Source organism: Balaenoptera ricei, chromosome 18 (assembly GCF_028023285.1).
Source record: "Balaenoptera ricei isolate mBalRic1 chromosome 18, mBalRic1.hap2, whole genome shotgun sequence".
Classification (NCBI taxonomy): Eukaryota; Metazoa; Chordata; class Mammalia; order Artiodactyla; family Balaenopteridae; genus Balaenoptera; species Balaenoptera ricei.
Genome location: NC_082656.1, coordinates 27,849,175 through 27,868,064, shown reverse-complemented (window position 1 = coordinate 27,868,064; position 18,890 = coordinate 27,849,175).

Genomic DNA, 18,890 nt, shown 5'->3' with positions numbered 1-18,890 from the left:
AGATCCTCATCTTCACCTACCAGAATGCTGGCACTGACATACACTCATAAATATTTTTGAATAAATGAATGAATTAATATATATTTGTTTTGGCATTTGTATTAGACTAAAATAGATTGTTTTCAATCTGTTTACTTCATGAATATTGTCATAGGTAGCTTAAAGATGGGATCCAGAAAAAGCAATGGAAAATTCCTAACATAAAAATAACTAAATTTCAAACGAATCCAGAATTATTAATCAAAATTACTAATAAAGAATTGTCAATTATAATCAAATATTTTCCTGAAACATTATTTTATTTGAATTTTATTTCTTTATTTCAAATAGTATATTAAGGTATTCTTAGTTTTTGTGATACTACTTTATCCTCCCTTAAAATATTTATTTTAAGCATCATTTTATTATCTAATGCCAGTGTTTTCAAAGTGTTTAACATCTGTGTCTCTTAGAATCCTTATCAAAATGCAAGTAGTTGGACTTTGCTCTGCACCTACCGAATACAATCTCAGAAATAGACATTTGAGTGGGCACTCCCTCTACGATCAGGCAGTGGCAGCATGCTGGTGCTATACCTATGTCATTGCCCTGAATGCACCCAAGTGCTCATGGGAAGTGTGTGAGTGGCATTTTGCACGAAGTGATGCACTCACAAGGCAATACAAGAAGCACACAGGTGCAAAGTCCTTTAAATGCAACCATTGCGACAAGGGATTTTCTGGATCTGACCATCCTGCCCTCCATATGAAGTGACATCCAAAAAGCCTAAGAGCCAACGTTTCTATGGCCTTGGCCATTGTCTGAAGGAAATGAAGCAGGACAGATGGCTGGATTTTAGGCACAGATCCATGGCCTTGAAGAAGAAAGTTCTCAATTATAAACTTCTGTGTAAACACACACATGCGCGCACACACACACACACAGTCACACATAGACCCCCCCACCACACACATACACAGTCTTGCCCTCAGATGAAAAAAAAAAAAAAAACCTACCTCTAGTGCTTTCTAAAATTAAAACACCCATGTTAACCTTGTATAGATGCATATTGATAGACTAAAGATATAATAATTTAATCAATGGTGATGATTGTACACAGTATTTTTTTAAGGTCATCTTTGTATTATCTCAAAAGTGAAGTTGAAGGGAGATGTCTGATCACCCTCAAATCTTACAAAAGCTGAGAGAGACAAGATGATTTTAATGATTCTAAAGAACAAACAAAGTACACACACCACCATCTATCTACTTATTTTTCTACATATATATTTACTATACTATTTATGTAAACAGGTCCTTTATGTTTAGTTACAATATACATGAACATTTCAGAGTTATTGAAGTGAGATGATAGCTATAATTAATCAATGATTCAGATTGTATTTGAAAGTGATAAGTTATTAGGAATATTTATATATCTGTTTATCAATCATTCTATCAATTTACTTATTTATTTCTTGGACTGAGAACAGAAAGTCTTTGTCACAAAGAGGTTTGCTTATTTATTTATTTGGCAATGATTTGACCTTGCTAATTAAAAAACCCATGGATTTCTCTAAATTCCATTATTTGATTATCATCCTCTGCTGTGCTATTCACATATTATATTATGTTCTGTATCAACACTTTTACCAAAGGAACATTTTACTTGCTATCTGTATCAAATAATATATGTGTTATAGACAACTATCTAGAAGACTCAAAGGCAAAAACATGACTTTTAATACATTAAACACTGATAGCACAATTGAAGCTGCAGATTAAGTGTGCTTGAGCTATGTTAATAGAAGCTGTATTAATAAATTTTAGATATTCACATAGGAGACAAGATAAATCTTTGTCTTTCTAAGTGAAATCTACTTATAAGATTCATACAAATATATTTAAATATACTTAATTTATATAGCTTATTTTTTTATAAGCTAGAGTCTTCAGTTCTATATTTGTATAAACTTTAATTACTAATAATTATATGCCATGTAACAGTGTGTAAAGTGCTTTCTCTGACACCATCTCCACACTGGAAACTACTATGCTGCTATGCCTGTTTCAGTAAGGAGTAAACAAATTCTTGAAGAAGGTAAGTGAATTGCTCAAGGGAAACCAGGAAGTAACTGAATGAAGAGGGATTCATTCGAGATTTTGGTTGCTAATGCAAAGCTTGGTACTCTAGTACTGCTTGGCAATTTCACCATTCCATCAGAAGGATGGGACAGATAAGTCTTCATCATGGACTTTCAACAAATGATAGCTATTTCTGGTCATGCTTTTCTGTTTCCCTTCCTCTCAGGGCAGCAAAAAGACAATTGAGACCACATCACTTGAAGAGCTGTGGCAGTCTGTGAGAAGTCTTCAGAGAAAGTGGGCAGGAGGATTCAGGTTAGGGTCCTTAGAAGCCCACTAGAATAAGCGTATATTAGGATAAGAGAGGATTGGAAAGCGGAGCTTCTGGCTGCTCTTCATTTAAAATCAATTTAAGCTGGAGGCAATCACTCCATCCATCTGTGTGTTGGTTTCCGCATCTGTAGAGCATGACTGAGAATATTCCCAGGGCTACTTCGCTTACCTGCTAACAGTATGAAATGAAGAAGGAAATACTGTAATAATTGAAAATCATACAATGTTACAACATTTTAGACAAAGTATAACATTAATATCATTTATAATATACTGCACTACAACAATGAAGCAACAACACTGACTGACCTATCTGGTATTCAGTCCTCGGATGATTTCTCTTCTCTGAGTTCATTCACTCCCAAGATGCTCTCCTGTCTAAACATTATCTCTATGCTGCTAATTTCCAAAGCTATATTTTCAGTGTCCCATCTCATGTGGAGTAAAATCCTAGTTTGTAACCATGTTCCATCCCCCCACACAACTTATCTCTTATTATTGCTCACTCTCTCTTATGGTCTCTATATCCTGTTTTATCTTGAAAAACCTAGGTGGTCTCCTGCCTCAGGGCCTTTGCTTACACTCTCACTCTGATAGCAACAAGACTGTCCCCTGACTTCCTTTGAATCTCCTCTCACAAATCACTGCATCAGAGATAAAATATCCCTTTCCTCCCCCATCCCTCTCTATCTCCATTGCCTAGCTTTATTTTTCTTCATAGCACAGATCTCCATCGAGTTAACATATTAAATATTAACTAGTTTATTTGCATCTAGTTTATCTTCTTCCATTAGAATCAGAATCACAGGAGCACAGATTTTGTCATTGCTCCAGCCCCAGGACTTAATACATAGTAGATACTTAAGAATTAATCATTAAATGAATTACTGAGCAGAACATCATCATATGCTGGCAAAGGTGGCTACTTAATTATTGACTTGCTTCACTTAGTGTTATGGCAGCAATCTGGACATCTAGATATTTGCAGATTCCATCTGTTGAATTCCAGTATTTATGGATCTGTCAGTTTTATCTGTTGATAGCAGTACGTGGAATTGTTTTCAGTTGCCTCCCTCACTTAGGTCTATTTACTCTTATACTAAATATTGATTGAAAACTTGTGTGCTATGAAAGGTATTTATATTCACAATCAAGTGAATATGGTAATATCACTAAAAGTGTATCTCATGGTATCCTTCTATTATATCCCAGAAATAGAGTGGAGTGGAGCTTTTCATATATATATATATATATATATATATATATATATATATATAATTTCTATTCCTGCCAAGCAATTCTGCAAGGTTCACATATTTCTCTCTATCTTACAGATGACAAAAGTGAGTATTGAAATTGTAAGGAACTTGACCAAATTTATAAAGCTCTTAATTGTTAGTATTTGAATTCAGGTTTGTCTCAATCCACATGCTGTATCCACTCCCACATTGCTACCTTCAAGCATGAAACATTATGAGAACAATATAATGTAGTTATGCTAGAATTTTCTCACTTACAGAATCTATTACGTGAGTTTGTATTGATTGATAAGCTCATACATTTTAGTAATTCCTTAATATGTTCCTGAAATCTGTTAGAGTTGGGAAGAATCTCAGAGTTCTTTAGTATGACTTTCATGTTTTATAGATTTGGGAGGTCTGCCTAAGGAATGTTGTTTCACCCAAAATCACATAGCTGCCCTGTTGCCCAAACCCTTCTTATTCTCTGATCAGTGTTCACTATGTTGAGCTTTCCCTAACCCTGATTTACACCATATGACTGGAAACTATATAAACTGTGAACCACCTTTTTCATGGGTTAGTTTGGAAGAAAGTGAACAAGACTGTCCCTTCATGGCGAGAGAATTGACTATATACACTGTAGGAACTACTTTTAGTCAATCAGTAATACATTCCTGAAGGAGGGGGAATGAGGTGGGTGGGAAAACCAGGCAGAAGAGAATGGATTGTACATGACAGTAATTGGAAGTGCATCTCAAGTGACAGAGTGATACTGTCAGGCTGTTTATTGCTAAGGTGGCTGATGCAGAGCTCTGAGTTGTAGCATATCGTGATCATCAATTTCTTCATAGATATGCATCACTTAAAAATGCCAATGATATCAACATAACAAAGTGTAAATGATACAAATAGAAGTGTATGTGTCTATTATGAACACACACAAACACCACCTAATATATATGTAACATAAAAATATAAAAATATGACATATATACTTAAAGACATGATTTTTTTTTTCAGCTTAAACATCAAACTTTCAATCCTAGTATTGTCTGGGAAAAAGCCTCAAATAACATATAAATGACTTTTATTTTCTGTATTTGTTATAGATTGATTGTAACCACCTCTCATTTGATCAGAGTACAGAGTTCTGTACCGTGAGTACCTTAAAGCTTGTTATTTTTATACGTTCAATCAGTATTTCAACAAGATAGTCTGTTGAAACCAGCCTTGAGTGACTGTGAAAATCTACATTATGGTCAATTTATGTCTTGGCTTTATTCACTTGTATTCCTAAAGCAAATACTTAAGAAAATTCCGAACTGTTTCCATTCTACAATTTCCTATTTTAAATGATTTTGAAAAATAAAGAGAAATAAGAGTAAAGAATTTTGCAAATTATAGAGCCAAAAGAGTTATAAGCAAGTCTTTTTGGACAAAAATATTTCCCCTTAGCTATTATAAAATTGAGTTATTGAAAATATTTTAATATATATGGCTTATGTTGTCTATATAAATGCTTAAACTCTTTCACTGACTTCATCTCTGTTTTATATTACACAGTTGGAGTTTGGAATACTGGATACAGAATTTAGTAGATAATAAGAAACCCCAAACACTAAATGACTAATTTTCATTCTATGTTAAAGCAAAACAATGATAGAAAACAAATTTGGCTTATAAGGAAACAAACACAATTGGAGACCACAAAGTCTTAGTTGATTTACATTGTGTAACAATATTTTTGCTCTTTTGTTGTTATTATTAGGACATGTTTTGTTTTGTATACTAGGCAATCATTCCCAATTTCATTTGGCACAAAAGAAAAACAAGATCAGTATAATAAATTTTTAAATAGTAAGAGTTACCAATTATTAAATAATAAAAAAAACCCTACATTGTCAACATTGGAACTGCTTGAAATTGTCTCCTAAAGACCAATATACATAATCTCATTTTCTAGGCATATTGCTGTTTGAATAAGATTTTTGTGAACTAGTCAAGGAATCAAATGCCTATTTTAAACATTGTTTATATGGTGAGGAAATGGATTCTGAATTTTAAAAATTAATTAAAAATTAATAATCTCTAGTATTTTTCTGCCTCCAATTCATCCTTAATATAATACACATTCTGCCTAAAGGATGATTTCCCCCCAAAGATATTTTTCTTGTTACAAAATAAAAAAAAAATTAAGTATATATTAACCATTAATCATGCTACATATTTCCCCCAGAATTGTCATATATATTCCTCATTGTCTCCTTTGTTTATCCTCTATTTACATATAAAATTGCAGTGTCTCAATCTGACCTGAAATTCTACCACAATCACTACCCATTAATTTTTTTATTTATATTATTTAAAATGACCCCTTATTTCTTTTCTCATTAGCTACTCTCAAGATTTAAGATTATTAGTTGTCTTCAATAGGCAATAAAATTAAATGTCTCAGGCTAAAAATAATTTTTTTTTACCTTGAGAAGCAGTGAGAAAATGAAAAAAATATGGATAGATTCAGGATTGATTGTAAAGGTCAAATCAACAGCTATATGTTGATTCAATATGGAGCATTTTTAGAAAAAAGGGCAATGATTAAAATTTAAAGGATGGGCAACTGAGAGAGTAGTGTGACATACACATAAATGAAAAGGTTAAGGGATGTGGATTCTTCAGAATTGGGAAAAAATAAGATTTGATTTTTTTTTTTAATAATAGTTTTATTTGTTGAGCACTCATGAAAGTGATAAAAATTCTTTATTATCCATTGAGAAAATTAACTACTACATCTAAGTGACCAGTTGGTCAACATTTATGAATTTGGTTTTTTGTTTTGTTTTGTTTTTAACAAGATTGGATTTTGACATGTGGAGTTTTGTCACTGGGCCACTTGGCAAATATTTGGAAATGCAGTTTATAATCTCATGGAAGAGGTCAGATGTCAAGATATATAGATTGCATTCAATTCAATAAATTCTTATAGAGTACTTATTTGGTGTCAGAGAATTTTCTGAGAAATGCAGTCCAGATATAGAATTAAAGGGAGCCTCTCCTTAGGGATTCTTCTGTCTTAATAAGAAGAAATCGATATATACATAACTACATATAGTTGTATGGAGGTATCTATAATCCACTACAGAAATCTATATGAAGAAGCAATTCAATTTACCTTGGTGGCTTGGGTGAAGCCGTGGCAAACCATAGAGTTGTGGACAATTAAGTTGGCCACCAAGTGTCACTTGCTTGAGCCCCAGGTATTGTCTCTCCCTATTTTGTATCACTTTGTGCAAGGATAATGAAATGACAACATGAGGCGCCTGTAAATATTCTGTTTTCTGCAGCTCTATCTCTTCTGACTAATTCCTTCTATCCTCCCAGACTTGACCCCATTAGTACTTTCTCACTGAGGTCTTTCTTACTCTCTCTTGGCTTGTATTTCTCCTTATGAGTTCTCCTTATGAGACTCTGTAATCACTGCTATTTTAATATTATTAAACAGTGTTCAAATTATCTGTTTGCTAAATCTCTCATTAGGCTCTGAACTACTTAAGTGGGAGGCTGATTTTATCTCCAGATCCCTAGAAGCTAGTCTAATACTTGACAATACTTTATTAAGATGTTTGATAAATCTTTGTGGAAAAAGAAAGGGGAAATGAACAGATGAGAAAAGTATAGTAGGAGGAACAAAGGAAAGCAGGAATACACAGATTAGGAAATTCTCAAGGCAGAGCCTAAAATTGATAGGGTGATATAAATAGTTGCAATAGAGGACTAATGGAAATGATATAATTGTCTAGGAAAGAACAGTAAAAGAAAATTAGACAGCAATTTACAGTACATTGATTTGAGGAAAAGGACAGAAATGCTTTTATTTCAAAGCACATATTTCAGTATCGTGGGAGCTAGTGGACTGAGGGAGGAGTATGGTTAGTAAGTCAAATACTATTCAGATTTCTATAGAGATGAGACTGGTTTGGTTATTAAGAAGTCACAAGTGGGATGTCAATGAAAATAACAGCCTAGGGAATTCTAAAAGCCCAAACTTCAATAGAAATACCAAAGAAATTATCAAAATATGTTAAAATCAAATTTGTCAGACCTCCAGAAAATAATAGATGTTTTACAACAACTAAGCAAATGCTGAATCAAGAAAAAGACAGCTTAAACCTGAGAAATTTTTGACATTTATAACATAGTCTTCCTGCATTCATCCCTGTCTCCACCATGACTTTGATCTTGAAGAAGTAGTCTATGTTCCCAGTGTGAGTACCTAGATCCAGAGTGACCACAGCAGACCTTGGCTCCAAAAGGTCTGTTCAGAACTGCCTGGGTATTCCCTAAAGGATAGATGCAATGCACATGCTTTTGTTTCTCCTAACTTGGAACTCTTTCAAGGTGGAAAAGGAGCTGAGTAGAAGACACTATTCAAAATGTTAAAAGACAAATGAACAAGCCTCAACCACCTGGCGCAAAAGAAAAGCTGGGGAGATAATTACTCTGGGCCTAGGGCTTGAAAATCTTCTGCATATTAAAGAGAATCTGGAAAGCTAGATGTATGACTTTGGAAAGAAACATACTTACACAAGACCTGAGAAGACCCTAGGGTTTCAAATCCAGCTGATCATGCTCAGCACAAATAGAAAGTAAACATTAAAGCAGAATTACAAATGTCCTGACTAAGCATTGAAGGAATACCTCAACACAGAGCCAATCTGCAAAAGACAAAGAGAATATTGCTTTTTGTTTGTTGTTTGTTCCAAGCATTTAAGGAAATCTCTGACTAGCTGACTGTAAGCTAAAGAAACAAATGCATCAGAGATCACATATGATGAAGAATAAAGTATTTAAAAAATAGTTTAGAAAAGTTGCTAGACAAATAACTACAAATGAGAAAAAGCAACAAAAACAAACCCTAATTTCCAGAGTTACCACATTAAAATATTCAAAATGCCTTGTTTTCAATACAAAATTGAAGCATACAATGAAACAAGGAAGTATGGACAATTCACAGGAAAAAAAAATTAAGAGAAACTTTCCCTAGCAAAGGACAGACATTGGATTTACTAAATAAAGGCAATAAATCAACTGTCTTAAATATGTTCAACAAGCTAAAGGAAATCATTGAAAATGAACTAAAGAAAACCAGGAGAATGATGTCTCAACAAAAAGAGAATATTAGTAAAAAGATATAAATTTTAAAAGGAAATTAATTAAAAAATTTAGGATCTAAAAAGAGGTTAGATGAGATGAAATTCATTACAGGGGTTACACAACAGATCTGAGGAAGAAAAAGAAAGACTCAGGAAATGTGAAAAGATGAAAACTATAATCCATGCAACTAGTGAACAAAAGTGAGTTGGGTGGCTTACTAATATCGGAAAAAAATAGACTTTAAGTTAAAAAGCATTAAAGGAGACAAAGAAGGACATTATATAATGATGGAAATGTTAATTAATTAAGAAGATGTAACAATTTTTTAATTAATTAATTAATTAATTAATTTTTGGCTGTATTGGGTTTTCATTGCTGCACACGGGCTTTTTCCAGTTGTGGCAAGTGGGGGTCACTCCTCATTGTGGTGCGCAGACCTCTCATCATGGTGGCCTCTCTCATTGCATAACATGGGCTCTAGGGGCACAAGCCTCAGCAGTTGCAGGTGTGGGCTCAGGAGTTGTGGCTAGCAGGCTCTAGAGTGCAGGCTCAGCAATTGTGGTGCATGGGCTCAGCTGCTCTGTGGCATGTGGGATCCTCCTGGACCAGGGATCGAACCCATGTCCCTTGCATTGGCAGGCAAATTCCCAACCACTGCGCCACCAGGGAAGTCCCAAGATGTAACAATTTAAAACATACACACACCTAACAACAAAGCCCAAATTATATGAAGGAAAAATTGACAAAATTGAAAGGAGAAATAGACAGTTCTACAATAATAGTTGGAGATATGAATACCCCACTTTCAATAATGGATAGAACAACCACAGAAGATTAATAGGTATATAGAGGGCTTGAATAACAGTATAAACCAACTAGATCTAACATACACAGAACACTCCACATGAAAACATCAAAATACACATTCTTCCCAAGTGCACATGGAACATTCTCCAGGATAAACCATATGTTAAGGCACAAAACCAGTCTCAATAGATTTAATAAAATAGGTATCAGACAAAGCATATTTTGGAAGCACAATGGAATGAAACGAGAAATTACCAACAGAAGGAAAACTAGAAAATTCATAAATATGTAGAAATTAAATATCATACTCAAATAACCAATGGGTCAAAGAAGAAATCATAATAGAATTTATAAAATACCTTGCAATAAATGAAAATAAAAACACAATATACCAAAATTTATAGGTCATGTAAAAAGCAAAGCTAAGAGGGAAATTTATAGCATTAAAAGCTAATATTAAGGCACAAAAAACATCACAAGTCAAACACCTATTTTATATTTTAAGAAACTAGATAAAGAAGGCCAAACTAAATCCATGCTCGTAGAAGTTAAAGAGGGGATGTTACATAAAGAAAAGAGACTTTAAGAGAGTAATACAAAGAATTGTATGCCAACAAATTGGATAACCTAGATGAAATGGACAAATTCATAGAAACACATTATCATAAATGAATAAAGAAGAAATAGAAATCTGAATGAATATATAAGAAGTAAAGAAATAGAATCAATAACAAACAACTTCCCAACAAAGGAAAGCTCAAGACTAGATGGCTTTGCTGTGGAATTATACCAACATTTAAAGTTAAGTTAATACAATTTCTTTTTAAACTCTTCCAAAAAATAGTAAGGTAGGAGAACCCTTTCTAAATCATTCTGTGAGGTCACATTACCCTCATACCAAAGCAAGACAAAGACATCACAAGTAAAGAAAACTACAGACCAATATTCTCTATGAATATAAATGCTACAACACTCAACACAATACTAGCAAACTGAACCCAGCAACATATTATAAAGGGTTATGCATTATGATCAAGTGGGATTTATCCAAGGAGGCAAGAGTGGTTAAACATAAAAATCAATTAAATGCACCATATTATGAATAAAAAAACTACACAATTATCCCAACTGATGCAGAATAAGCATTTTACAAAATCCAACAACTTTTCATGATAAAAACACTCAAGAAACAAGGATTAGAAAGAAACTTCTTCAACCTGATTAAAGGCATCTATGAAAAGCTTAACAGCTAATATTGTACTCAGTGATGAAATGCTGAGAGTTTTCCTGCTTAGATCAGGAACAAGACAAGAATACCTTCTTCCACCACTTCTATTTAGCATTTTACAGAAAATTCTAGCCAGGATAATTAGAAAAGACAAATAAATAAAATGCATCCAAAATGGAAAGAAAGAGTAAAACTATCTTTATTCACAGATGATCTACCTTTTATATAGAAAATCTTAAAGAATCCATGGGAAAACTATTAGAGCTAATAAACAAATTCTGAAGAGTTGCAGAAAACAAGGTCAGCATGTCAAAACCAGTTGTAATTCTATAAACTAGCAATGAAAAATCTGATAATGAAATAGAAGCAATTCTATTTCCAATAGCATCAAAAAAAGAATAAAATACTTAGGAATTAATTGAACAAGGCATGTGCAAGAACTATAAAACATTGTTGCAAGTAATTAAGGAAGTCATAAGTAAATGGGAAGACATCCAAAGTTCACAGACTAGAAGACTTAATATTGTTTAGAAGAAAATATGTCCAAAAACAATCTACATATTCATGTAATCTCTGGCCTTTTTAGCAGAAGAGGAAAAAGTTTATTCTAAAATTTTTATGGAATTACAAGGGACTCTGAAAAGCCAAAACAATCTTGAAAAGGAAAACAAAATTGGAAGACTCAAGCTTCCTTTTTCAAAATTCACTACAAAGTTACAATAATGTGTGGTACTGGTATAAAGATAGACATATGTAACAATGGAATAAAATTGAGAGTCTAGAAATAAACCTTAAAATTTTGTTCAAGTGGTTGACAAGGGTGCCAAGACCATTCAATGGAGAAAGAGTAATGTTTTCAGAAATGATGCTGGGACAACTAGATTTCCATATCCAAAAAAATAAAAATGGACCTTACCTTATACCACATTAAAAAAATAACTCAAATGGTGAAAAACTTAAGTTAAGAGTTAAAATTACAAAACTTTTAGGAGAAAATATGAGTAAATATTTTTGAACTTGTATTTAGATATCGCTGTGACACCAAAGGCAAAAGTAACAAAACAAAACAAAAAGATAAACTGAACTTCATCAAAATTAAAAACATTATGCATCAAAAGACACTATGAGATAGTGAAAAGGCAACATACAGAATGGGAGAAAATGTTCACAAATCTGATAAGTGTCTAGTATCCAGAATATATGAATAACACTTACAACTTGACAACAAAAAGACAAACAACCCAATTAAAAATTGGTCAATGTACTTAGACAGTTCTCCAGTAAAGATATTAAAATGGTCAACAAGCACATGAAAAGATGATCAGCATCATTAATAATTAGTGAATTGCAAATCAAAACCACAATGAAATACCACTTCATACTTCCTAGGACAGCTATAATTAAAAAAAAAAAAGTCTTGGCAGGGATGTGGAGAAATTATAACACTTGTCTGTTGCTGGTGGGAATATAAAATTGTGTAGCCACTGTGGAAAGTAATTTGGAACTTCCTCAATAACTTGAAACATTACCATTTCACTCAGTGACTTCACTCTTATGGATATATCAAAAAAAATTGAAAACAGTATTCAAGCAAAACTTGTACATGAATGTTCTTAGTAACACTGTTCACAAATAGCCCAAAAGTCCATCAATGGTTTAATGGATAAACAAAATGTAGTATAACCATACAATGCAATATTTTTTAACCATAAAAATGAAGTACTTCTTATAAAAGTTATAATGTGGATAAATATTGAAAACATGCTAAATGAAGCCAGACATGAAAAGGCACATATTGGATGATTCCATTCATTTGAAATGCCCAGAATAGGTAAATTCAAAGGTCAGAAAGTGTTATCAGTGATTGCCAGGGGCTGTGGGAAGGAAGAAAAGGAGAATCATAGCTTAATGAGTACAGGGTCTCCTTTGAGGGTGATGAGACTATTTCGGAAGTAGAGATGATGATTGCACAACATTGAGAAGATATTTAATGTCACTGAATTGAACTTTCAAATGGTTAATTTACGTTCTTTACATTTTACCTCAGGGAATTCCCTGTAAGTCCAGTTGTTAGGACTCTGTGTTTCACTTCTGAGAGCCTGGGTTCAACCCCTGGTTTGGGGAACTAAGATCTTGCAAGCCATGCGGCCAGAAAAAAAATGATTCACCTCAATAAAGAAGTCACCAGTGACGTTTGGGAGAAATGTTTTAGAGGTAATTGGAAGCAGAAATCGAATAACTGTAAGTTCTTTGGCAAGTTACTTCGAATCTTTGAAGTTCAGTTTCATGCTCTGTAGAGTGGAGGAAATGAGAGTAATTTACAGGAATATTTTAAAGATTTAAATAAGGTAATAAATATGAAACATCGCATTGTCCCCAAGTAGTGAGTTTTCAGTTATATTTGTGGGTGTTAGGAACTATATTATTATTGTTTCAAGAATAAAAAGAATGGCTAGTGAGGAAGAACAAGGTAGTCTTATAGAACATTTTATAGACTTGACTTTCAGCAAACTTGTTATTAGAGAAAAGGACAAACATATATCATGACACAGGAAAAAAAAATTTTGAAGTATAACTATGATGAAGGAAGATGAAGTGCCATAAGGGATAGAAAGACTCGAAAGAGAAATTGAACATGCAAATGAGAGATGAAAAAGTTAATGGCGCAAGTTCCAAGAGGAGGTAGAAATACATGGAATGATAAAGAGTTTTGAAAATAAGAAACAATGGTTCTTGATCAAAAGCAAAGGAGAAGGAGAATAACAAAGTTCCCCATGAGGTTGAGTTACCAAGAATTTATATTGGTCCCAACTAGAGTGGTTTTGGAACCTCCAGCTGACATGACTTAGGAGGGAAGATAAAAAGCACAGAGCAAGAGGGATCCCACAGCCTAACATTGTCAGGATGGGCAAAGGAAAAGAGAAAGGAAACAGAGTATGTTTTAGTGAATCCACATTTTGGAAAATACAAACAATTGATTTCAAGTGGATTAGAGAATTTAGTGGAATCAGAAATAGAGTAAAGGACCAGATATGTAAAAAGGAGTTAAGGATATAACTATAATAATGAGGGGAAAAGGCAAATTTGATGAGACAGTAGAGGAGTGAGATAAGAGGTCATTGTCATCAGAGAGGGCAATTCAGAGTTTAAATCTGCATTTAGAAAATTGCCACGTGATGAGAAAGACTTGTTAGGTATTCTTAGTGGGTAATGGAACAAATATTAACAAATTAACAAAAATTAGAAGATACTTACTGACTGTAGACTATGTACCAGAAACTGTGGAAGGTGCAGAGAGCAGGGCCTATAAGAAACAAAAACTACCCTCTAACACCCAAGTCTAAAGGGAGAGATACACAAATAGATGTAAAATTTCAATCTACAGTGGAAAGTGTTATGATGGAGGCCATATAAAAAGTGCTACAGGAGCGTATAAGGGAGCTCACTAGGACAAGTCAAGTCTAAATTGAGTCTTATAGTATGATTAATAACTATTCAGAATCAGAAAGAATGAGGTTTTCAAGCAGAATGAGCAAATATACAGAGATATAATCAGCAAGGGTGAGGAAATGGAACTGTATGAGGGAACCACTAGAACTTCAGCGCAAGAGAAGTTTCTTTAATCAACTTCTTCTTGACCAGATTAATTCTCTACAATTCCTTTGTAATATATATCAACCTGTGTCCACAGCACAGTAAACACTTGCAACCTTAACTTTCATACCCAGCGGGCTTGTTCAGAACATTGTTGTTTCCACCAGTTGTTATGTGCTTGCTAACAGTCACTTGTATTTTCTTTCAAACCTCACTTACAACAAATATTAAGGCATGAATACAATTGTTTAATTAAGTTGAATAAATAAAAATGTTCATTCACATAAAAAGTCACTAAAATAACAGGAATCACTAAAGAACTCTCTTGTTGGAAGATGTGGGAAAAACAAGTAGAAATTATTGGGGAAACAATAAAAAATTGAAAATCCAGGTTTCTTCTCAAATGCCTTGAACTTGTTCTAATTTAAAGAATTGAAACTAGAAATCATAGATGCTTTGAGGCATTATGCAATAATATTAATCAGAATTCAAACCAGCTGACTCACATTTAAAGAGAAGATGATAGCTCTACATTAAAAGGTATGTAAATGAATGTATATTTATTAGTTTTAATTAAGATGCTTAAAATATGTCTTAAGTATCAATTTTAATGCATCCGTCTTTAACTGATTTTCATAGCTGAGTAACTATGTGTCCTCACTGTGTTGGATAAGCAGTGCTTCTATTCTACTGGTAAGTGTCAAGTATAAGAAGAGAGAGTGAGGTAGGTTGGTCAATGCAGTCTGGCCCTGAAGGGGCTTTGATGAGATGCTGAGCAATGTAGCACAGTGTCCTGCACAGAAATGCAATTAATCAATATTTGCTGAATGAAGAAAATATAGAGTTTAGAATTTAACTTATAGACAATGGCAAGATATTAATGGGTTTTAGTAAAATGAGATTGTGTGTAGATGGATTATTCTTTCTCATAGAGTGGATAACACATTTAAGATGTGAGAAAAGTGGGTGGCAGTAAATGAAGGAGACTTATAATTACCCATGTGAGGTCCAGTTAGGGCCTAAAGCCAGTTAAATTCTGTAGGGGTTCATTTCATACATCACACACCTAACTAATACTTGTTGCACAGCTAGAATTGGCCAGATTTTGGATTAGGTGCTGAGGGTTTATTTATGAATCAGAAGTGACAAGAGGGAAACCATGGAAGATACCTAAGAGGCTATGGTTGAAATCCAAATAAGAGATAATCATGATCTAGACCAGAATGGTAGCAGTAGAAGGAATGAGAAGTGGTTTAGTTAGGAATATAGTTAAAAGGTAAAACAAACAGCATATGCTGGTGCATTGAAAGAAGAGTATGAAAGAAAGAGACTAGTTCATGATAACTAATATTTTGAGCCTAAGCAAGTAGAAAACTGGAATTGACATTTGCTGAGATGGGGAAACTGAAGAAGTAGATTTGGATGGGGAGAAAGATTAGGAGTTCACTTTTAAATGTTAAGTTTGAGATGCCTTTTAAATATCTAAGGGGAGATGTCAAGTAGGCAGAAGTATGTCTGAAGTTCAGTGTGAGTTCATTTGCAGAAAATAAATTTGTAAGACAGCCATCATGTCCCATAAGTTTTTAAAAATTTAATTGTATGAAAAAAAAACTTTGATAACTTTTTAGGCTGCATATTTTTAAGAAGCTACATTTTCTTTGTTTTAACATCAACAAGCTGTGACTGCAACAATAATTTACTATTCTGTCTTGACAATGCAAACAGAATGATATAAGTAACACTAAATGCTATATATGAATGAATAAGATATCCCTGTGTTAGTAGGCACAGAATCTGGAGCAACTCATTACCAAACATAATCAGAGTTATTGCTCAGAACAATATACAAATTATGAAAATCTGAAAATGATTCAAATTCAGCAAAAGAAAAAAAAAAAATCAAAAGAAGTAACAAGTCTTTTGGAGCAGAAGAAGTAAAGGAAGATGGTAGATTGTATGTTTAAAAATCTTTCATGAAAGACAGCCAGAAGACAAAATAAAGAATTGGAAAAGCTAGGGTCTAACAATGAGTTACAAAGAAAAGTCAAGCAAAACCACATTGATTTTATGCACATTGTCGTGCAATGTTTACTAAAGGAGAGAAGGGTTTACCAGCTCTTGTGATAGATCAAAAGATTATTCTAGATCTTAATATTCTCTCTTCTGTGTTCAACATATAAAAACAATAAAGATTCAAGTAATTTATGGTGGATCATATGATAAAAAGTTCATAGGTCACCCTGTTGCATTTTGCGCTCTGTTGCTTTGATTCCACTGCTGTCTCCTTTCCTTGCAGCATTATTTATTCAATCTGTTTAGTTTGCTTTACAGGCTGTGGCAGCATTCGCAGGGTGGACCTATTGAACCAAGCCGTAATAGATGTAATACATCAATACATTTGAGCTGAACAGCTTTAATTAGGCCTGCCCGGTCATTTCATCAATTCAGTTGAGTACCATTGGGATTTGGATAACACCGAGCTTCCTGTCCAGCATGAGAATTAGAGCACTCCAGCAGGGCTCCCCCAGTCACAACACAAGGTTAGTTATTCAGCGATAATTCACATGGGGAAGTGCCCCACACCCAACCCATAAACTTACCCTTACAGCAATATCTTTGAAATCCTAAAACCTTTAAACCCCAGTGTCAATTTGGAATACAGGCTGCCTGAAAAGCCCACAAACAAATACATAAAGCTCTTTTCCTGCTCAACAGAAGAGCAGGAGCTTACTTTGTTTCTACTGATATGCATATATTGACAGGATCTAAGAAGATGCAAAAACTGTGCTAGGTGTAAAATTTTACCTATACCATTTGAAGTTTCAATAACACAGTTGGTTTGTATCTTGCACTGTACTTGTCACATAGAGCCCAGAATAAATATGCTGAAAGTAACCTGATGCAGGAAATCTATACAAATGAACCTTATAGCAGGGCAAAACCACTTCTATCTGGAAAAGGTAGAATACTTTACACTCAATTTTGGAACAACTAATGATAAATTTTCACATACAAAATATCTTCAAAATGAAACAATGAAAAAAATACAAAACAAACAATGAAACATTGGTCCGTATGGTTGGCTAAAACCCAGGTAACAGAGACATTTACATTTGCACAGAAAGACATCCAAATAGCAATCTGATTTTTCTACAGTGTGTACAATGTGGAGACACAAACTCCTCCGGACACCCAATGAAGATGTGATGGAGAACAGCCAGCCAACACCACAGAGGAAGTACTTTAGGCAGCCGGCACAGAAACTGAGCTGAGGTGCTCCCACATCAAGGAAGCCATCTGATTTTGAAAAGAGAAGGGATGGAGCGAAGTGGATTAGACTGAGGTCTCCAGTTCCTCAAATGCTGAGGGTAAAATCAGCAGATTTATGGGGAATACCTCATCAGGGAAAAATAGTAAGCAGTCCTTACCAAGCAGTCTACCAAGTCTCTCGTCATTCTTTTTCATCCAAATGGACTCCTTCCCCTAGGGTAAGTATTCTGGAAGCTTGGCTTGTTCTGTAGCCACATCTGCTAAAACTCGGGAACAGAGCCTGCTCATGTTCGAGGACCATGAGTCAAGTGGCAACCGGGCTAATTTATTATGACTATGAAAGTTTTAAATTGTCTCTATGTTTACTGAAATGACAAGGGGAATGTTAGTTTCCTTTAAAAATTTGACCTTGTTGAAACCGTTTAGCAAAAATGGAAAGAAGCTCGACGCACAAAATTAGAACATAGGAACTTGCAAAAGAATAAGTGGGTTTGTTACTTTAAAAAATTAACCACATAGCTATGAGCTAAAAGGCTTATGTCATTTACATTTTAAAATAATACCAGACATAATATAGGTTAATTTGAAATCTTCTTTGTCTCAGCTGCAGACAAGAAAACTAAATTAGCCTTAATTGTGTCTTGTTTAACTTGACCATTTAAATTAGAGATTCTTTGCTAATCTAGATGCTTTTATACGTAACACATCTTTTTACTTGAGGTTCTTTTTCTTATTTGACTTCTTTGACCCATGGAATGTTTTCAAGTGGGCAATTTTAGCTTTGGAATTGGTAAGAGTGATGTTATAATTATACTTATAAGGCTCTATGAATATATAGATGAATATATATGTTATATATATATATATATATATATATATATATATATATATATATATGAATATAGGGATCTCTGCAATATTCAACTCCACAGTACTGATATTTTAAATTCACAGACAAACATGTCATTCGGTAGCAAACATTGTTAGTTCATTTGTTTTAATATAAGAGAAAATGACACTGTTTGGTTGTAAGAGAGAGAATATAAGTCCAGTAGATATGAATATTACAAATTGATAGAAATATTAAATTAAATTGTAGTAGAATTTAATTTCTCATATTTTAAAATGCTTTATAAGTTTTGATGATGAATTGTCCAGTCAATAAATGCTGGGTTGTTACACTTCGAAGGGAAAATATGTCT